General features: G+C 41.8%; 1 protein-coding gene across 7 annotated transcripts in view; it reads left to right on the top strand.

Moving 5' to 3' along the window:
• Positions 1-6076: 6076 nt before the first annotated feature.
• Positions 6077-18890, top strand: part of tead3a (TEA domain family member 3 a) — a 71291-nt gene continuing 58477 nt past the window's right edge. For 4 of the 7 annotated variants that reach the window (XM_035382575.1, XM_035382573.1, XM_035382574.1 and 1 more), the window contains exons 1-2: positions 6078-6257; positions 6574-6732. The gene's annotated coding sequence lies outside the window, so the exon portion shown is untranslated. Of the gene's footprint in view, positions 6258-6573; positions 6733-18890 lie in introns of all 7 variants that reach the window. The other 3 variants (XM_035382569.1, XM_035382570.1, XM_035382568.1) reach the window with 2 other exon arrangements.

The raw sequence follows: 18890 nt of genomic DNA, 5'->3' as shown, positions 1-18890 counted from the left end.
GCCTCTGGCCCAGTGATCCAATCAGGAGCCAAACATGACAGTGACAGCAGCAAGCCTGAAGACAAATCCCGCAAAAGCTTTCTTCATTGGTCTTTGCTGGGGCTGCTTCCTCTTTCTTCTTCTTTGGTTTCTGCATGGTGCAGTTTTAAAACAAACAGCCAAGGGAACAGAATTCAGTGCTGCGGCCTGTCCCATCACTACTTGTATGAGTCAAATACTTTAACCCGGTTTACACTCGTAAAAATAAGGCCAGCGTCATCCCTGCCTCTCTGTATCAGACAAACAAAGACAAAGAGAAAGACAAGAAAGCGATGCAAAAAAAAGGTAACAGACAGCCGTGACGTTGATTCTTACTGGCTAATCAAACCACCTTACAAATGTCTTTCTCTCACCCAGATACTGCTAAGGCTGAGGACACGGATGAAGATGACACAGAAGAGATGAAGAAGGAAAAAATGGAAAAAGAAGAAGAGAAAAAAAATTTACCTTTATGTTATACAGCATGAACATGTCAACTATTATAGATCTGAGGCTTAAAAACCCTGTAAGATCTACAGAAACTGGCTAACTGTTGTGGCAGTGTAGATTGTTGCTGGGAGAGTGCCCTCTGCTGTTTAGAAGTGGAGTCTGCACCTCTCCTCCGTGAACCTGCTGAATGTGAGTTCAGCCAGGCAGCTCATTCTCGTGGATAGTGCTGCTGTTCAAACAGCATCACAAAAAAGTGACTACTCTATGTGCCCAACATTAATGGGCACATCAGTGCCCAACCTGGGCATTTTATTTTGTGATGTCAAAATAGACCTGCCGTGGAAACAAATCTATTTTGGTTAAAAGTGAAATGTAATTAGAGTTGTAGCATTATGTCATATGCTGTAGCATGCTACATGCAGTAGTAGTTTTTTTTTTCTAGACACAGGCTAGTCAGTGTCTTTGTATTTCTCTTAATGAACCATGCAAATGTTGGACTTGGTAATCCTACATATGATTGTCCTGTCCTGTCCATGTTCTAAAATAGTATGTACCAGTGGATATGAATTTATACACACACACACACACACACACACATATATATATAATTCATTAATTTTTTTTTACTTTTCCTAGACACAACATTCAAGCTAATTAATCCCCGGTTTCATTTTCATTTTTTAACGAACATAATTTTATCTGGGACATCTTTGATCTCATTTTCCGTTTTGTTGTTGTGTATAAGTTGTGGATTTCTATGTTATGATGGTTAGTTTTTTTTAGAATGTTATGGCTTCTTGCATGTGTATATGCATGTACAGTAAAATGGCTAGCGTTAATTAAACTCTAACAGAGTGCATGTGAGTCGAATAGGGACCATACGTACTCTGTAAGAGTTGATTTAACGCTAAATGTGTGGAGGGAATTGTGTGGATCCATAACACCAGTCTAATTCACAGTTTTGAGATGAAACCACAATTATTTACAGATTGTAATGTCTATATAATCATTGCACTTATCTTTCTGTGAATTTGTGTGTGGTTTACTGTTTACTGTCCTTGTATGTCATGTTCCATGCTCTGTTAAAAGTAATAAACCTTTATATACAGTCAGGTCCATAAGTATTTGGACAGTGACACAATTTTCATAATTTTGGCTCTGTACGCCACCACAATGGATTTGAAATGAAACAATCAAGATGTGATTTAAGTGTAGACTTTCAGCTTTAATTTAATTTTAATTTTAAATTTTAAGGGTTTGTCAAAAAAATATTGGATGAACAATGTCTATCTGTTCATAGGATGTTGTTCCAGGACTGTACAGGCCTTTTTAGATGTTTTTTGGCAAACTCTAACCTGGTCCTCCTGTTTTTGAGGCTTACCAATGGTTTACATCTTGTGGTAAACCCTCTGTATTTACTCTGGTGAAGCCTTCTCTTGATTGTTGACTTTGACACAGATACGCCTACCTCCTGGAGGGTGTTCTTGATCTGGCCAACTGTGAAGGGGTTTTTTCTTCACCAGGGGAAGTATTCTTCTGTCATCCACCACAGTTGTATTCCATGGTCTTCTGGGCCTTTTGGTGTTCCTGAGCTCACCAGTGTGTTCTTTCTTTTTAAGAATGTACCAAATTGTTGATTTGGCCACACCTAATGTTTTTGCTAGCTCTCTAATGGGTTTTCTTTTCCAGACTAATGATGGCTTACTTCACCGACAGTGACAGCTCTTTGGAGTTCATATTGAGAGTTAACAGCAACAGATTCCAAATGCAAATGCCACACTTGAAATAAATTCTAGACCTTTTATCTTGTAAATGAAATAATGAGGGAATAACACACACCTGGCCATGGAACAGCTGATCAGCCAATTGTCCAATTACCTTTGGTCCCTTAAAAAGTGGGGGGGGGGGGCACATATAAAAGTGCTGTAATTCCTACACCATTCACCTGATTTGGATGTAAATACCTTCGAATTAAAGCTGAAGATCTGCACTTTGAGTTAATATTCATTATTTAATTTCAACTCCAATATGCTGTGGTAGACGGCTAAAATAACAATAACTTTGTCAATGCCCAAATATTTATGGACCTGACTGTACTTTGAGGTTCATCCATACATCCATTATCTATACCTGCTTATTCTGGGCAGGGTTGCAGGGGGTGCTGGAGCCTATCCCAGCATGCATTGGGCAAGAGGCAGGAATACACTCTGGACAGGCCGCCAATCTACCGCAGGGCACACACACCATTCTCTCAAATACAGTACTCATACCTGTGAGCAATTTTGAGTCTCAAATTGGCCTACCTGCATGTCTTTGGACTGGGAGGAAACCGGAGTACCCGGAGGAACACGGAAACTCACCACAGAAAGGCCCAGGCCGGATTCGAACCCAGAACTTTCTTGCCGTGAGGCGACAATGCCACTGCACCACCGTGCTGCCCCTACTTCAAGGTTCATTTCTTTTAATTACGTAATCATTACAATTGCTCACACATGTACAACATGGGAGTTTGCACAAGGCTTTTCAGGGAATGGGAATTGGAAGAGTTGGTTGCAGAGAAACACCCAAAGAGTAATACGTTCAAATAGAAAAAAATTGACATAGTTTAGTTTTTTGGCTCAGAAGTTGCCAAAGCTCCAGAGCAATGCCTGTTGGCAGCTTCTAGCAGTTCACGATAAGGTGGCTTGGTAAGAATACCCAAGGATCATTTTATCTTCACAGGGAACATTCCACATCTCATACTTTGAGAGTACCAAGACTAGAGGGCCATGACTAAATACCGATTTTGTTTTTCAACAAGTGTAAAACCTAATGGTTAACCATAACAAGTGAATTTGTTTTAATACAAGTTAATTCAAAGAGGTTTTGGACTCTACAGATCAAAAAGCATGAACTCTGCATTTTTTAAACATTTAATAGAGACATAAGTTGCAGACCTTTTGGGAGGTGCTGTCCATATTTTATACTGTTGCACAAGGACAAGAGAGTCTCTGGACAACCACCCCCCCAAAACTGAGCTGTTGTTTTCCAGTTCTGGCAGGCATAATGACAGGAAGGAAGAGAGTGGTGCCAGAAAAACCGGTCCTGGTTCTTCAGCTGGAAGACGACAGGCGGGTGTGTAGCCAACCTCGGCCAATCGCCGCTGGCTGAACCTACTTCCAGCCCTCAGATGCGTAGCTCTTGTTCTGGGAGTCTCACTCAAACCAGTGTTCTCCACAGACACAGGCCCCCTCAGAACAATGGCGCGAGAATTACTGCCAACCTCATTTCTAAAAGGAGTAGATTTTCTTTTAAAAATACAAAATAATTTGTTCGATAAAAATGTTACAAAATAATTTTAAGTTTTATCTTTGTGAAGAGCACATGTTCATCTGATTTGTTTGGCGATTCCAAAAGGAGTAGTACAGTGGAACCAAAGCATGATATGAAGATTAAAACCTGAAATCCTCAATTCAGCAATATCAAATACCGAGAAAAAAAACTGTGTCGTGAAACAGACGGTTGGCTTCAGACTCAGTGAATGAAGCTGACATGGAGTTGTACTTTAGTTTAAAAGGTACAATCTCAAAACAATTATTGCCACAGTAGATTGTAAGTTATAATAGCCTATACTGAATTGTATAACGGTTCTATTTGAATCAAATCCTCATTTGATTAAGAAATAGCCTATAGCACAGTAAGTCCACTTCCACAAATTTCTGCGTTGGCAGAAAGATCTAATGATATGAATACACATTTGCGTATTGTCTATTTCGCGCGCCATGCGCTCAAACACGAAGTCTTCAATCCTGCAGAGGGCACTGTTGTTGGAGCCGAAACCATGCTCAAGGAAACGAGTGACACTTGCTGATTTCCATAATGGTCGTTTGTTCTTGGGCAGCCCTCCCAAAAATTACATCACGGAGTTTGCCTAGGCTATTGCGCTTTGCAGGAATCGAAAAAGAGCTGAACCATTTAACTGTTTGCACCTCGTGACGGAATGCATACAAATTCCTTGAGAATTCCTGGGGAATGATGTCCCTCCGTACTGTCCGAGAACAGACTATTGATTCAACGCTGCTGTATATGTTGAAAACATTAGTACACTTAATCAAATGAAATACTTGAATACGCATATCTAGACTACAAATGGTGTTGAAAGAAGGGCGAGCGAAGTAGCGTACACTGTGAAGTTTAACACACGTATGCAACTGTTATGTATTACAATAATATTATGATAATTACCCTACTTATTAATTGTCTTATGCTAACTATATTTTTTGGACCGTTTACACTAGCTTGCTAAGTAGTCCCATTGTTCGAAGGATTGCTTTGCGTCGTCCCAGTTTACGTCAGCCAAATAAGCTACATGGTCGGTGTGATTATATTTTTTATTCCTACGAGTTGATTATAACGTCTTTTTTCGATATTTCAATATACAATTGAATATCCTTCACAGTAGAATATTGTGTGTTAATTCAACTCTAACAGAGTACATGGTCCTCTGGAACAGTGATACTGATAAATAAAAGGACAGTAGAGGTACATGTTTGTACAATGTACCCTGAAAGCACAATAATGATCTATTTCGGTGCTAACAAGCAATAAAGGTACAAATTAATAATGTATTGCTGGCTAGGGTTACAATTTTATGTACCTATAGGGTGCCACCCCAGTGACTTTATATGTCCTTTATAGGCACTTTTGTATGCCTATTTTCGAGAGTGTACCAAAAACTGAATACAAAAAATACAATAATAAAAACTACAATCAAGGAAATTCAAAACACTTGTTTCTATCTGAGGTAGCTTGGTTTTTGAAGGTTGCGGAAAATTACTGGGCTACTTGTGGCCTGATTGCTGGTCTATTATTTGGATATCTGCAGCCACAATGCCCTTTTCTTTTGGTTTTGCTATCGACAGTGAAATCAAGCCGTTCAAATACTTTTGCTGATGATTTCTCCGGGCTTGCATCAGTCATGTGTTCTGTTGTTTCACGCGTTAAATCGGCCAGTGCAACTTAAATAATAAATCGATTTATTTATTTACGGCATGGTATAAATGGTGATAAAATGACGTTGGTGCGCGTGACAGCGCATTTAAAGGCTATTCTTTAAAAAAAGAAGTACAATCATAATGACAATAATAATAATAATGAGAAGAATAATAAGAATTGGCATGTTTCTATTGTTGTGTCTGCTATTTTTTTCAGATGCCTCTTTATTGATATTGAAATATTTACTTTTATCTTACCTTTAATATATATGACCAGTTTACACAACTGCGTGCTACTAAACTACAGGTTAAGGAACGTGCTCACTGGCACAAAGAACGCCCTACATGGCAGGGATTAATATGTCGGCAAACCCCGGTCACACTGGTATTTAATTTTGTTCTTAAGCTTGGTTTCATTTTCCCCTACACAATACATAAAGCATTGTCAGACAGTGGTGACTTGACCCGTCAACGTGAACAGCCTACGCCAAAGACATTTTTACTAGTCAAATGATGGGCAACTCGAAAGTACTGCCCTGTATTTTCAAACTCGTGGGGGTGGAGATTTCAGCACAGTGTCTGCCCCCAACTTTGTTGATTGACGCAAGACCGTGGCTCCTCCTTGAAAGTTTTTTTCTTCGTTTTTCAGTGTCGTGCGTTGATTTCATACCAAAGTCATACTTTACATTCCACCTTTACTCTCAAACCCGGAGAAATATTTATTGAAAATAAAAAAGGCGCATGAAAAATAAACAGTTTAAATGAATAAACTTTTACGTTGCGCTTGAAAAGGCTGAAGTGCGAACCAAGCAAAAGGTGAGTCTTTATAGCTAAATACGCTTTCTTTGTCTGAGTGGGTTTGTGAAGTTTCATGCAGTTGCTGCTCGCTTGAAGTTTTCAGATCTTTGTCATTTTTTGCATTTTTCCGCGGAACTCCCCGAGTTGGGGAGGGAAGAGAACTATTATGATTGATTTGTTTTGCCCGTCTTTCTCTTCTTGTGTGTATGCACTGCTTGATATGTAACCCACTCTTTAAATTTTAGATTTAGTGTAATCCTTGGTTTATTAGCATTTTTGCCATTGCCGATACTACCAAGAAGTTAAGCATTATGATTCTCTCTGTTACCCGCAGCTTCTTGAAACTCCGCTTCAAACTTCCCAAAACTTTTCTAGGGGAGAGGAGATCTTTATTTTTGCCCGGGGATCAATTGGAGACGAAAACGAAAATAAGAAAACGTGGATTGCTGAAGTAAACGCGATTTCATTAACCACCATCTCAGTAATCTTATAGGTAAGAACACTCAATGTATGTCCATACAGCAAGATTGTTACTAGTCATTTTGATGCATTTTTTGCACGAGAACAAATTTGTGTTTGAATTATAAAATTAACCGTCTACCTCATGATGCTTATGCACTTGTGATTTTAAAAAGTACTTTGTTGCTCACAAAAAAGGGAGTTTTGTTCCCGACCTTTTGTCCCTCCGCCCTTTTGCTTTTATATCCCAGGGTCAATCACAGCATCGAATATATTAGTTTTTCCTTAACACCCCCCCCCCCCCCCCAAAAAAAAAGAACATGCTACTGCCTGTGTTGAGAGGTGATAATACGGTAGTTAACCTACCATTCAGAGTCATCACTGAACCGATTTCAAGGAAGCATGAATGATGAAGGAACCAAATTTTTCGTTCCACGTTCATTTTGGTGTACGCTCACAATTGAATTCAAAACCTATTTTGTAAACGTGTGGATAGACTGCATTGTTATATTCGGCCATAATTTAATAAAGCCAAGTGCGTGTGATTTTAGCTTTCCTAGATCAAAATTTGTTCTATCAAACGCAAGCAGGCAATGTTGTTTTGATCGCAACACTTGACATCGTGGTTTTTAAGACGCAAAATATTTTCCTCCAGCGTTTCCTTTCCTTGGCAAAAAAGAAAAAAAAGTCAAGATGAATGAAGGTGAATGTATACGAACGAAAATAGCCGTCGTAGACGAATTAAGAATGGGGAAATATCGAGGCGAACGGTGAGGAGGGAGCGCAAAGAGAACGGACCGTATGTTGTGATCTTAGCATGTTGCAGCACAAATAGCACTGATATAATTATCCCACCATGATTTGGTAATGTTGACAGAGGAGGAATCCGTTTCCCTTCCATGTGGAAGTGGCTGGCTCTGCTTTCCTCACCAAACTGGAAAAGTGTAAAAGGGAGGGAGATGGGATTTTAGGAACAAAAGGGAGCCACTTCCTCTGCGGCTCAATCAGTTCATCATCGTCTCCTCCTTCCACCCCCTCCCTGCCCCCCTCCGCTGCCTTGCTCAATCTTATCTACTTACACTTTCACTGGAATTGTTTCTAAACTTCCCGATCTGTACCGGTGTGAATCACATTCCATATTAAAATTGATAAATTGTGAACAGAACTGAATCAGAAAGTTCTCAAATACGAACCGCTGGATCCCATGGTAATGGCATATAATAATTTGGAAGTTTGTTTATACATTTTCTGTTTTCTGTTTACAAATTAGTTTCAAAACAAAAAATTTTTTTTTTTAGCCTTTTAGACTTCAGTCATTTTCATGTAATTTTGTACTTATTAATAAATAAATGTGCCTTGAATTGTTGCTACTTAAAAATAGTTGAGTAGTTTTCAACATTTTTAATTTAAAAATAAAATACACAAACAGTAAATTATATGTCAGGGAAGCGAAAATGTATTGTGCCCCCATATTACTGTAACAAAGATACTGTCTGTTGTTCATTAGATTGATTCCAGATTTATTTGATTTTCAATCGCTTTTCTAAAGCCCCTCCTACACCCACCCACACACACACGCACCTCTTGTGTTATCAGCTTTGGACCACGTTATCTAAACAGTCTCTGTTCCCTCCAAAATGAATGGTCTAATGTGACAGGTTTATTATGTGGTCAGTTGGGGTTGTGCCTCTTTCACAGATCTTTGAACAGCTGTTTGACTTTTTTTTTTAAGAAAGTAAACTAGTGGGGGAGCCATACGAGTAATCATATGTCCTCTGGCACATCGTCCTAAATCTTAAACCTACATAACTCCAGGTTGGTCCTCTGACTGGCTGGCTGTTTAGCCTGGAGATTTATAGAGGAGTTTGTTTGATAGCGTTTTCTTAAAATGGGTTCCAGTGAGCTCCACTGTTGAAGAAAACAAAAACAAAACAAACAAAAATAGGATAAACGCAGGCAAAAGGAGTAAATGACATTATGAAAATGTTGTAATGTTCTTCTTCCGAGCGGATAAGTGAATGGAAGCTATGGAACGTAATAATTCGATTGTAGATTGAACAATTGGCAGATGTAAAACGGATGGTTGTATTTTCATCAGTTTGTTTCTGAAATTACCCGTTTGTTGTACCTGTTTGAGATGTTCTGGCTCCAGATTGAGTGATCTGATTCTGGGTTTTTGTGAATTTGGAAAATGCTGGAATGTGCTTTCCTTTTGGCGGCAGTGCCTTCTGGCCTGTATTAAATTCCAAACCTTCACTCTTAAAGTGGCTGTATCAGTAAGGTAAGTTTTGCTGAGTGTAAAAAAAAAATCAGAGAAAAGAAAATGAATTTGTTTCAGTTTTTACGTACGTTAAAACAAGTCAGGTCATTATCCGCAAGTGTGCTTGCTAACTCCCTGTTTGAATGTTTGTATTCAAATGCAAATGCGAGTAAAATGCAAAATGCTTACCAAAGGTTCGTTTTTTAAATTACTTATTCTAAGGAGTCAATCAGCTATCGTGGTTTTCTATGCCACACCTTCCTTCATTGGAACACTCCCTTTGGTCTGACTTGACAGACAGGAGTAGTCAAGCTTTTCCAGTTCCAAATTCTTCTGAGCAATGAAAGGAACATTTTTTGCCACCTGTAAATTTGCGTTACAGTGACAGCTTGCTGACTAGGTTTTGGCTTTCACAGCTTTTAATGCTAAGAGCTGCTCTGTTAGAACTTGCTGGAAGAACCTCTGTTATTGTTTACAATGAGTAATGCATTCGATTTGTTCATTGTGTCTAAAAACAGTGTTTATAATTATAAAAATGTTCTTTAGATGAAGCAGCAATATTTTGTTAATGAGTCAATTTCATCATGAGTCAATTTTATTCTCACAAGGACAACTTTAAAAGTAAAACTGTTCATTGATATATAATTGTAAAATATAAACTCAACGGGTAGTGATAATTCCTTAGAAGATCTTTAATGCATTGTGAACCGTATATAAATCATCTTAAAGGAAATGAAAGAGAATTCTGGGTGTGGTGTCTGGCGAGTAAGACCGAGCACAAGGATTAGCCGTTGGGGGTGACTGTGACATTTGGGCTGGTGTCTGGGCGCCTGGGGAGCTGGCGGTCTAGGAGGCTGGGTTTCTGGGGGTTTAGGGGGCTGAGGGTCTGGGGGTTTAGTGGGCTGGGGGTCTGGGAGGCTGGGGGCTGGGGGCCTATGGGGCTGGAGGTCTAGGGCGCTGGGGGTTTAAGGGGCTAGGGGGCTGGGGGTCTAAGGGGCTAGGGGCCTGAGGGTCTGTGGGTTTAGTGGGCTGGGGGTCTGGGAGGCTGGGGGTTTAGGGGGCTGGGGGTTTAGGGGGCTGAGGGTCTGGGGGTTTAGGGGGCTGATGGTCTGGGGGTTTAGGGGGCTGCGGGGCTGGGGGTCTAGGGGGCTGGGAGGCTGGGGGTTTAGGGGGCTGGGGGCCTGGGGGTTTAGGGGGCTGAGGGTCTGGGGGTTTAGGGGGCTGACGGTCTGGGGGTTTAGGGGGCTGGTGGGCTGGGGGTCTAGGGGGCTGGGTTTCTGGGGGTTTAGGGGGCTGGGGGTCTAGGGGGCTGGGGGGCTGGGGGCTGTGAAGAGGATGGCTCTTCAGCGCGCCCATCACTTCTGACTCCTCTGCATGAGCGGTGGATTATGTGGGATTTAGCAGGAGATGGGCTTTTAAACAAAGGCCTGCTGGAGGCCCTCTCCGTGCTGGGAAAGGTCAGGGGGAGCGGGACTGCTCTCCGGCTTTGCCCTTTGATCCCTCTCCCTCCCGCCAACTCACCTTTCGGCTGGCCGCTCTGGCTCACGGGGGGCTGTGAACCCTCTGGGGTGGGTACTGCACTGCACTGGTCACCCCCCCCCCCCCCCCGCCCAACCCATCCTCTGGAGTAGGTACAGCACCGATACCGCACCCCCAGTGAATAAGACACACCAATTAAAATTTACCCCCAGACACAATAATCTGTCGGAGGTTTGCAGCTGTTCAGTCATCGATATGAACCTGCAGGTTTTCTAATGTACCCATCAGTTCCTTATTTATTAATCATAACTTGTTTTCAGAGTGCATTGCCTGTGCTCCTCAATCAACAGTCACAAAGGGTAGTCTGGTCTGAATGTGAGAATGTATGTATTTTTCAGTTCTAGCAATGTAAGCTCAAACTTTATGATTAGAATGAATTTAGTGCTGCCTTGAGTCTTTTATTTCTCAATTATAATACGATCAGTTGAAATGTGAAGATACATTTTATTTTATTGTAAGATAAACTACACTTTGCAAATAATATTGGTGACGGGCAGGCTTGTGTTCTAGCTTGTGCCGTATAGCCTGTGTATTCTGTAGTGCAGTCTCGATTGCTTCCCCCATATTCTTTATCGTCTGTCTGAAGGGTAAGAAAAACAAGCGATGCAGAGATGGAAGTGTTTTTGTAAGGGCTGGCTGTGAAGTTTCAAACTGGTCCGCAAGCATGACCAGTGTGTTCTCTGACATCATCGCTTTATATAGCGCCCCCGGTTATTCCTGCCGTGTTGTTCCTGCAGGCGAGACGACCTTTGACAGATTGTAGTCTTAATTAAAACCAAGACTACGTGACAGAATCCAATGTGTTTCCTCCAGCCCTTGTAATTTACATTGTCAGTTACAGTGACTTAAAATACAGATGGTTTTGAGTGCCTCCTTTGTTTTCATGGAAATTTTTCAGGGTGGAAGTTTCTCTTTTTAATGCATCTTAGGCTTTTTGTCAGAATTTTTTGGGAGAACAAATCCCTAATCAGTCATTGGTAAAATTTTGTTTTTATTCAGTTTTGCCTGCGGGGGAGTAGAAAAACAAAATGGCAGCTGAACCTAGTCTAGGGAGATGACTGGCTTTTCATACATGTTTTTAAGGTGGTGAGATATCGCTTTGTTCCAGAGCTGGCCTGGTGCAATATGTCTCGTACTCATTTCCTCTCAGAAGTAGAAGCTGATACGTGTGACGGATTCCTGCTTGCAGGTTGCAGTGTGGATCGAGTGTGTTTATATTACTGTGGTGAAGACTTTGTGCTTCTGGACCTGCTCCTATCCAGGAGCCTTCCACATATGTTGTAGATGAAAGCTTTAGTGCATCCTGACCTGCTTACCCGTCGGTGTTTTTCTTTTTGAGGAGGCAGCTTGGGAACCCTGCACAAAGGAGGTGTCTGGACTAACTGCAGCTGCCAGCTTGAAAGCCCGGCACGTGGAAAGCTCACTGTGTACATTTTCGGAAGCGGGGACTGGCGGCCGCAATTGTATCAACCGACTGGTTTTGACATTCTCTTTAAAATGTGTGTGTGTGTGGAGAGAGAGAGAGAGCGAGAGAGAGAGATGAAATTCAGAGTTACTGACATTGCACTGAGGCCATATGCAATTCATCACGAGAAAGTATACTTTAAGTGAAATGTGTGCATTCGCCGAAACCCTCAAAAGACAGGAAATTAAATCGGTCAGCCCTAACTCTGACATCAGCCTGCTGTCCGTCAAGGTGCATCAGCACAGATCACTGACAACTGCCCACAGCCCTGTATATGTCTGCTGTATGGATTGCTTGAGATTCAAACCGTCTCTCAAAGAGCCATATTCATACTCTCAGAGCAGTGCTCTGTACAGTGTATTGGCATTTTTGGATATTAAAGCCGAGGCGATATACTTTTAGATTTTGCACTTTTGTAAAGTATGCTTCACTTCCAACATGCCTATGTGTCCTATTTGAGAGCGCACATTTTGTATCACTCTTTCACATGGCTTGTGAGAAGGAGTATATGGAATGTCTCATGCAAAAGAGTATGCACAATATGTCATTGCATTGCTCTAGGGGCTGTGCTATGTAATGAAGATACATCAACATTCTGACAGTTTGAATGATAAGTGCCAATGACATGTAAATCAACATGCATTGTGTGTGATTTAAAAAAAAGAAAGAATAATAATAATTTCTGTAGCATCCCAAGGCAAATGCCAGCCTAACCCAGCATGGCCCTATATTGTAACAGATGTACCTTAAATGCTCTATAGTCTAATCTGCTTAAACTGCCGTTCAGAATTAATGTGGTAATATGTAAGGTTTACGTGCTATTTTTTAGATGAGTATGGTGAGTATGATTAGGAACACAGGAAAATTTTTGATTATTTTGTCCCTCCTGGTTTATTTGTAGTTATACTGACAGGACAAACTAACAAAAAATGATAAATATGAAACCAATCAGTTTTTAGATCTTAGGATAGACAAAAAATAAGCTGTTGTAACAACACAGTTCCCAGTCATTTTGACTATGCTTTTTTTCTCAGAACAATGTGTACAGTATAATCAGGTGATTTTGTCCAATCAGTTGCTTTTTGGTCGGTGACATTGATAAGGCATGCACTCTTATATTCACACTAGTGTTATCTGCCTTTTCTGAGATTATTATTTTATGTCGTTCAGTCACAACGCACTGGCACAATCGGCAGGAGCGACCAGTGCACCACTGGCAAATTCTAACGTTCTTTAGGATTCTAATATTAGACTTTGATGGTGAAGACAAAATCTGGAAGGAATTAACATTCTGCTCCACAGACAGATTCACTTCAGTGTACACTGAAGAAAAGCAAGAGCCTCCCTCAAACCAAAGGCCTTTCTTTCAGCAGTGAATCGACGGGATCTGTGTGTGTTTCTTGGCTAATTGGTTTTATATTTGTACATCTTAACCATTAAATGTACTTGCTGGCAGCTGCATATGGCAAATACGAATTTTGAGGCAAAGAAGGCTTTTTTCCTACGGTTGGCCATTTATTGGATTAAAGTCAAATTAATGACCCAGTTCATATGCGTTTACTTCGGTTGTTGAACTCTGCCTGAAGTGCTATTAAAAATAGTGAAAATGTCGCCTTGTCACTTTTGAAGTGGTAAGGGCACTATGATACCCCAAGGAACATATCCTAGAGCACATACTCTTTATTGCAACCCCTTGCATCAAAGGTTGATATAAGGGAGCAGTTCTGTTATATCAACTTTCTACTTTTTGAGGGCATGGCCTACAGTATTTCACAGAACTTGAGTATTAGTTTTTTTTCCCCCTTTGCAAATACGAATTACTATTTCACTCTGTTTGCGCTCCTCTCCTCAACGTTAGAGAAAAGTGGAAGTCAATATTGACAGATTATGAATTATAATTAGATTTGAAGGCCTGTGGCCATTTAATAAGGTTCAGTATTTTTGAGAGTGCCCATAATGAGATTTTGATTGTAGGAAGAAAAAAAACGAACGTCGGAGGATTGGCATTGCTGTTGGAAGGACCTGTTTGCATTATGCAAAAGGACAATTAATACAATTATATGACAGATTGTGAATTTAATACCTTTTATGTTTTGTATGTGGAGATGTTTAATGGAAAGTAACCAAACTCCTATTTTCCAAGCAGAGTGCTATATATTATCATTGAGATTAAAGAGATATCATATCATTGAGATTAAAGAGTTTCTATGCTTTTTAGCGATGATTCAGATGATTCAGGGGAAATGGGTACATCTCTTGAGATGAGATCTTGCTGACAGTCTAGGCCACAGTTTACACAAAGTGGATATAGATGACACCGGCAATTATAACATATATATGTGTATATATATATATGTATATATATATACACATGCTATTTTTGATATAAAATATAAATTCATCTATGAACCCCACATTTTCACTTAAAGTCTCAGCGTTTGGTTTTACACACACTCATGCTACACTGCGTATAAGTCATTCCCATTGCTCCTAACTGGGGCACTGAAGACATTCCCATTGCTCCTAACTGGGGCACTGAAGACATTCCCATTGCTCTTAACTGGAGCTCTGAAGACATTCCCATTGCTCCTAACTGGAGCTCTGAAGACATTCCCATTGCTCCTAACTGGAGCTCTGAAGACATTCCCATTGCTCTTAACTGGAGCTCTGAAAACATTCCCATTGCTCCTAACTGGAGCTCTGAAGACATTCCCATTGCTCCTAACTGGAGCTCTATAGACATTCCCATTGCTCCTAACTGGGCTCTGAAGACATTCCCATTGCTCCTAACTGGAGCGCTGAAGACATTCCCATTGCTCCTAACTGGAGCGCTGAAGACATTCCCATTGCTCCTAACTGGGGCACTGAAGACATTCCCATTGCTCCTAACTGGAGCTCTGAAGACATTCCCATTGCTCCTAACTGGAGCGCTGCAGACATTCCCATTGCTCCTAACTGGAGCTCTGAAGACATTCCCATTGCTCCTAACTGGAGCGCTGAAGACATTCCCATTGCTCCTAACTGGAGCTCTGAAGACATTCCCATTGCTCCTAACTGGAGCGCTGAAGACATTCCCATTGCTCCTAACTGGGGCACCGGATTCAGCATCCCCAGGGCTGTGCAGCTCAAAGTAATGAAAACGGCCATCTGTTATTCATTTGGCCAATACTTCGGCATTTTTGGTTAACCAAACACAGTAATGAAAATGAGAGAGAGTATTTTGTTGGGATTCATTGTTTTGTGCGCAGAGCTGCAATGCCATTGCCTTGGGGAGGAAAGATTCATCAGAGCCTGAGAGGCTCAAAATGAACTGCATTTATATTCGCATATATATGCATGCAGACGGCCTCCTGAGGCTGTGGCACAATAAAATCATTTTTTGCATCCTCAATTATTCAAAAGCCAGATGGTTTGTGATCACCGTAAAAAAAAGTAGGATCGTTCAGCCGTTTCAAATTGGGCTACGGATAGGAAATAACGTCCTGAACTGTTTTTTTTTTGTGTGTATCCTCAACACTGCTCAGCTCAGCCCTCAACAGGGAACAGGCCCAAGCTCCGTTTGTGCCGCAGTTTGTGGCGTCTTGACGCTTTCCGCAGAATGGGCGGCCAAATGGCTGTGATTTCCCCGCCCTACTGTAAACAGCGGTTTGAGCAAACAAGACCAGTGTCCTGTGCTTGGCCTGTAACGAGGCACCGCGAGGTTATGGGACTGTGAGCTTGCCGCTTGTCTAGGCTGAGAAGCCTAGAGTCTCGTTATTTCACCAGGGCGTTTGCTGAAGTCTCCCGGTTTTAACGGCTTTGCTTGTCTTTGCGTGTCGGTCTTTGGATGCAACTTCTCAGCATATCTGTTCAGTGTAGCCAGTTGTAAATATGTGTGTCGTATGCTCTTGGATGTGTTTACCGAAGTAGACGTTTAGCATTAATCTGTATCCTTGTCGTACCGGCCGTATTAAAGTGGTCATTCCCGGTGTAAATGGACTTACTGGTGCCCAGGTGACCTGCCTTGGAAAGCCCAGTATTTTGGTATAAGGAAAGTCCACTTCCTTCTCCTCCAATACTCTGATAGACATTCGAAAGATGCGTCTCAGTTTCTCTTAATCCCCCTTTTTTATTTAAAAAAAAAGAGAAAATAAAAGGCATGTTTTTTCTGCAGTGACTTCCCTTTGGCATTTTCCGAGAACATCTTTCTGCGGAGCGTTGAGTTGGCTGGATGTTTTCAAGATAATTGAGAGGATCATTTTCATAATCAATCCCATATTCTTGGTATAAATGTTTCGTTGGAAATATTTTATGTACAAGCAATACAATTACCAAAAACCAGCAAGTAATGTTTATAGTTTGTTCCAATATCGTTTATTCAGCTCACGCAGAAGACGGTCACATGAATATGAACCTAATACTTTGTTTAGCTACAGCGCTAACTTTGGATTGGCCTTTTGTTTGCATTGTAGTGTTTTTGCTAAAAGCTCTGTTAGAAGGTTGAGGATTGCCAAAGCTTTGTTGCTGGTAAATATCTTTTTTTTCCCCAGTTGCTGCACTTCTGAGACCTCCCATTGCTTTCATGATCAAAACGGAAACAACGCTTAACTGATTCCTCAGATCCCAAAAAATTAACCGCTTAAAGTGGTGCCACGGCGGTGGAGTACAAGCTGGCACTGGTTGGCACATCTGAGCTTGATCCATACATCTGCATTTGTTATTTTGCTGACAGAATTGTTCTTTCATCGCATGCCTTTCTGTATCCTCGTGTTGACGTTGATCGGCAGCGGCAAGCCGTTGGCGGTTGTTAGCATTTACGTGGCAGCGATTAGCTAGTTCTGCTCACGTCTTTAAAGACGATTATGAAGTGGAAGAAAATAACAAAGGAAGTTGTGTCCTTGGGTTCCAGGTTGGGTGGGTTTTCAGTGGTGCTAAAACCTTGCTGTTATGTAGAATGGGGAACAGTGTGCTCATTCCTCAGTGTTTTAGATGGGAATTGTTTTGATGCTGGTTGCCGATGGTAGTTTCTTTTTTAAATCCACTCCCATTGCCCTTACCATCCTTATATAGAGCCCAGCGATGAGTCTTGATTCCAAATCCCATTCAACATTTGACCATGGACCGCTTAGCTGCCAGCGAAAAGCTTTTTGTTCCGAGTGTCAGTTTCCAGATCTTTCTGTCCTCAGTGTATGTCCAGAAAGAGCCTGGAGACCTCTACATGGCGACTCGTTGACCCTGATAGCTGGAGTCCTTTTTTTTTTTTTTTTGACGAAGCGTAACTTGAGTGGTTGTCCTGGCAGGTGAGGGGCCTTCTCTGTCCTTCTCGGCCCTTGCTGGGCTCTAATGAGAACCCATGGGGTAACAGGACACCCCTTACTCTCCCTAGTCTCTGGTGATGGGTAGACCTTAGACCAAAAAGGGCGTGTGGGGAGCTTTTCGGTGCTACCCTGCGTCAGGCGGTGGGACGTTTGGGCGGCCATGGGAGGAACTCGTCCCGCAGCGGTCTGTTCAGAGGTGTGCAGAACGTTCCGGAGATGACTCTCTTCTCAGGGGACAGGGTTGTGGAACTGGTCCTGGGGGGCCGCAGTGTCTATAGGGCTTTTTGGGCTTTCCTTTCAGCCTGTAGCCAATTTGAGCTATGGAAATATGGCGTGTGACTAGCCAGTCGTTTAAGTAAGCACTTAAGCAATTAAGCTCTTAACCAGCCGACTATACAGCCTTATAGAGATTGAGTTTGAGAGCCTGCTTTACAGGAAACGGGTGGAATATTGGTATGGCAGTAGAATTGGCTGGGTTGGGTTGGGGAACTTTAAAAACAAGTTTGGAGCCCAACTGTTCCTAACGCCTTTCGTATTGACCACTGGCCTTCTCCATCCGACCCTTCCCCCCCAAAGTGAGTGACAAGCACAGGCTGTCCTCTACAGTGGAGAGCCTTTGTGTTGCAGAGTTACAGGGCCACGGGCTCGGTGGGCTGATCGGACGTGCTCGCCTCAGCACTAACTTCATCCATACCAGTCTTTCGGGTCATGCTGAATTCAGCATAGACCATCCCCCTGTTGCTAAAGAACCAATCCCGGGAAAGCCTGAGCTGGCTGCTCCTGAACCTCGCCTGGAAAATATTAGGGAAAGAAAACTTGCTGAATCAGGCTGTAAAATAAGCATTATGGCATATGCTTAGATTTTTTTTATTTTTTTCATTCTGTGGTCTTTGTCCCTGTCAGCTGGATTGTGGTTTAACTGTATATGTCCCTGATTTGAAATCGTGCTTGGTGAATACAATGGTAATGCTACACATTGCGAGAATTGTTTATTTTGTAAGGGAGAATTGGTCAGGGCGGTAATAGTGAGGTTCTGGGGAGACCATTCTCTAACTGTGCTTGAAGCTACAGCAGTCGGGTAATCTTGGGTTGTGTAGGACTGAATGAATTTTCACTTCTGCCAGTTTCCAGATACTCATTTTTTTGTGTGGCATACTTGTGACAGATTACGCCACGGCCACACTTTCCAAAAAAAAGGGCTGCTTTGCGCACACTATATTTAGGTTTTAATGAGCAACAAATTTGTATTGCTTGTATCAGAGCAAGATCTGTTTCAGAATATGTTTGCAAACTAATATTGGCTGGTACTTTGTACTAAACAGTGGGGAGTTGTTGTTTTTTTTTTTCAAATTTAGAAAATGACTGTTTGACATTTTGGATGTTGTGGTGCAGTGCTTGCTGCCAAACCAAGCTTATTTGAATAGAGTGGCTAGGTGTCTGCGAGTGTGCGTGTGTGGGTAAAGGTGTCAATGTGTATCGGTATCAGCGCAGAACCTGTTGTCTGCCCGTTGGTGAGTGTGTCTGAGTGTGTCTCTCCTCCTCCCCCCGGTTCTGTCCCCCCCCTCTGGGTCTGTCTCCCCCTGCTTTTTTTTGTTGTTGTTCTGCTCTCTCTCTATCTCTCTTTCCTTCTG

Source organism: Anguilla anguilla, chromosome 11, assembly GCF_013347855.1.
Source record: "Anguilla anguilla isolate fAngAng1 chromosome 11, fAngAng1.pri, whole genome shotgun sequence".
NCBI classification, from domain to species: domain Eukaryota; kingdom Metazoa; phylum Chordata; class Actinopteri; order Anguilliformes; family Anguillidae; genus Anguilla; species Anguilla anguilla.
Note: the sequence above shows the minus strand (reverse complement) of the source record. Positions and strands in the feature narration are given on the sequence as shown.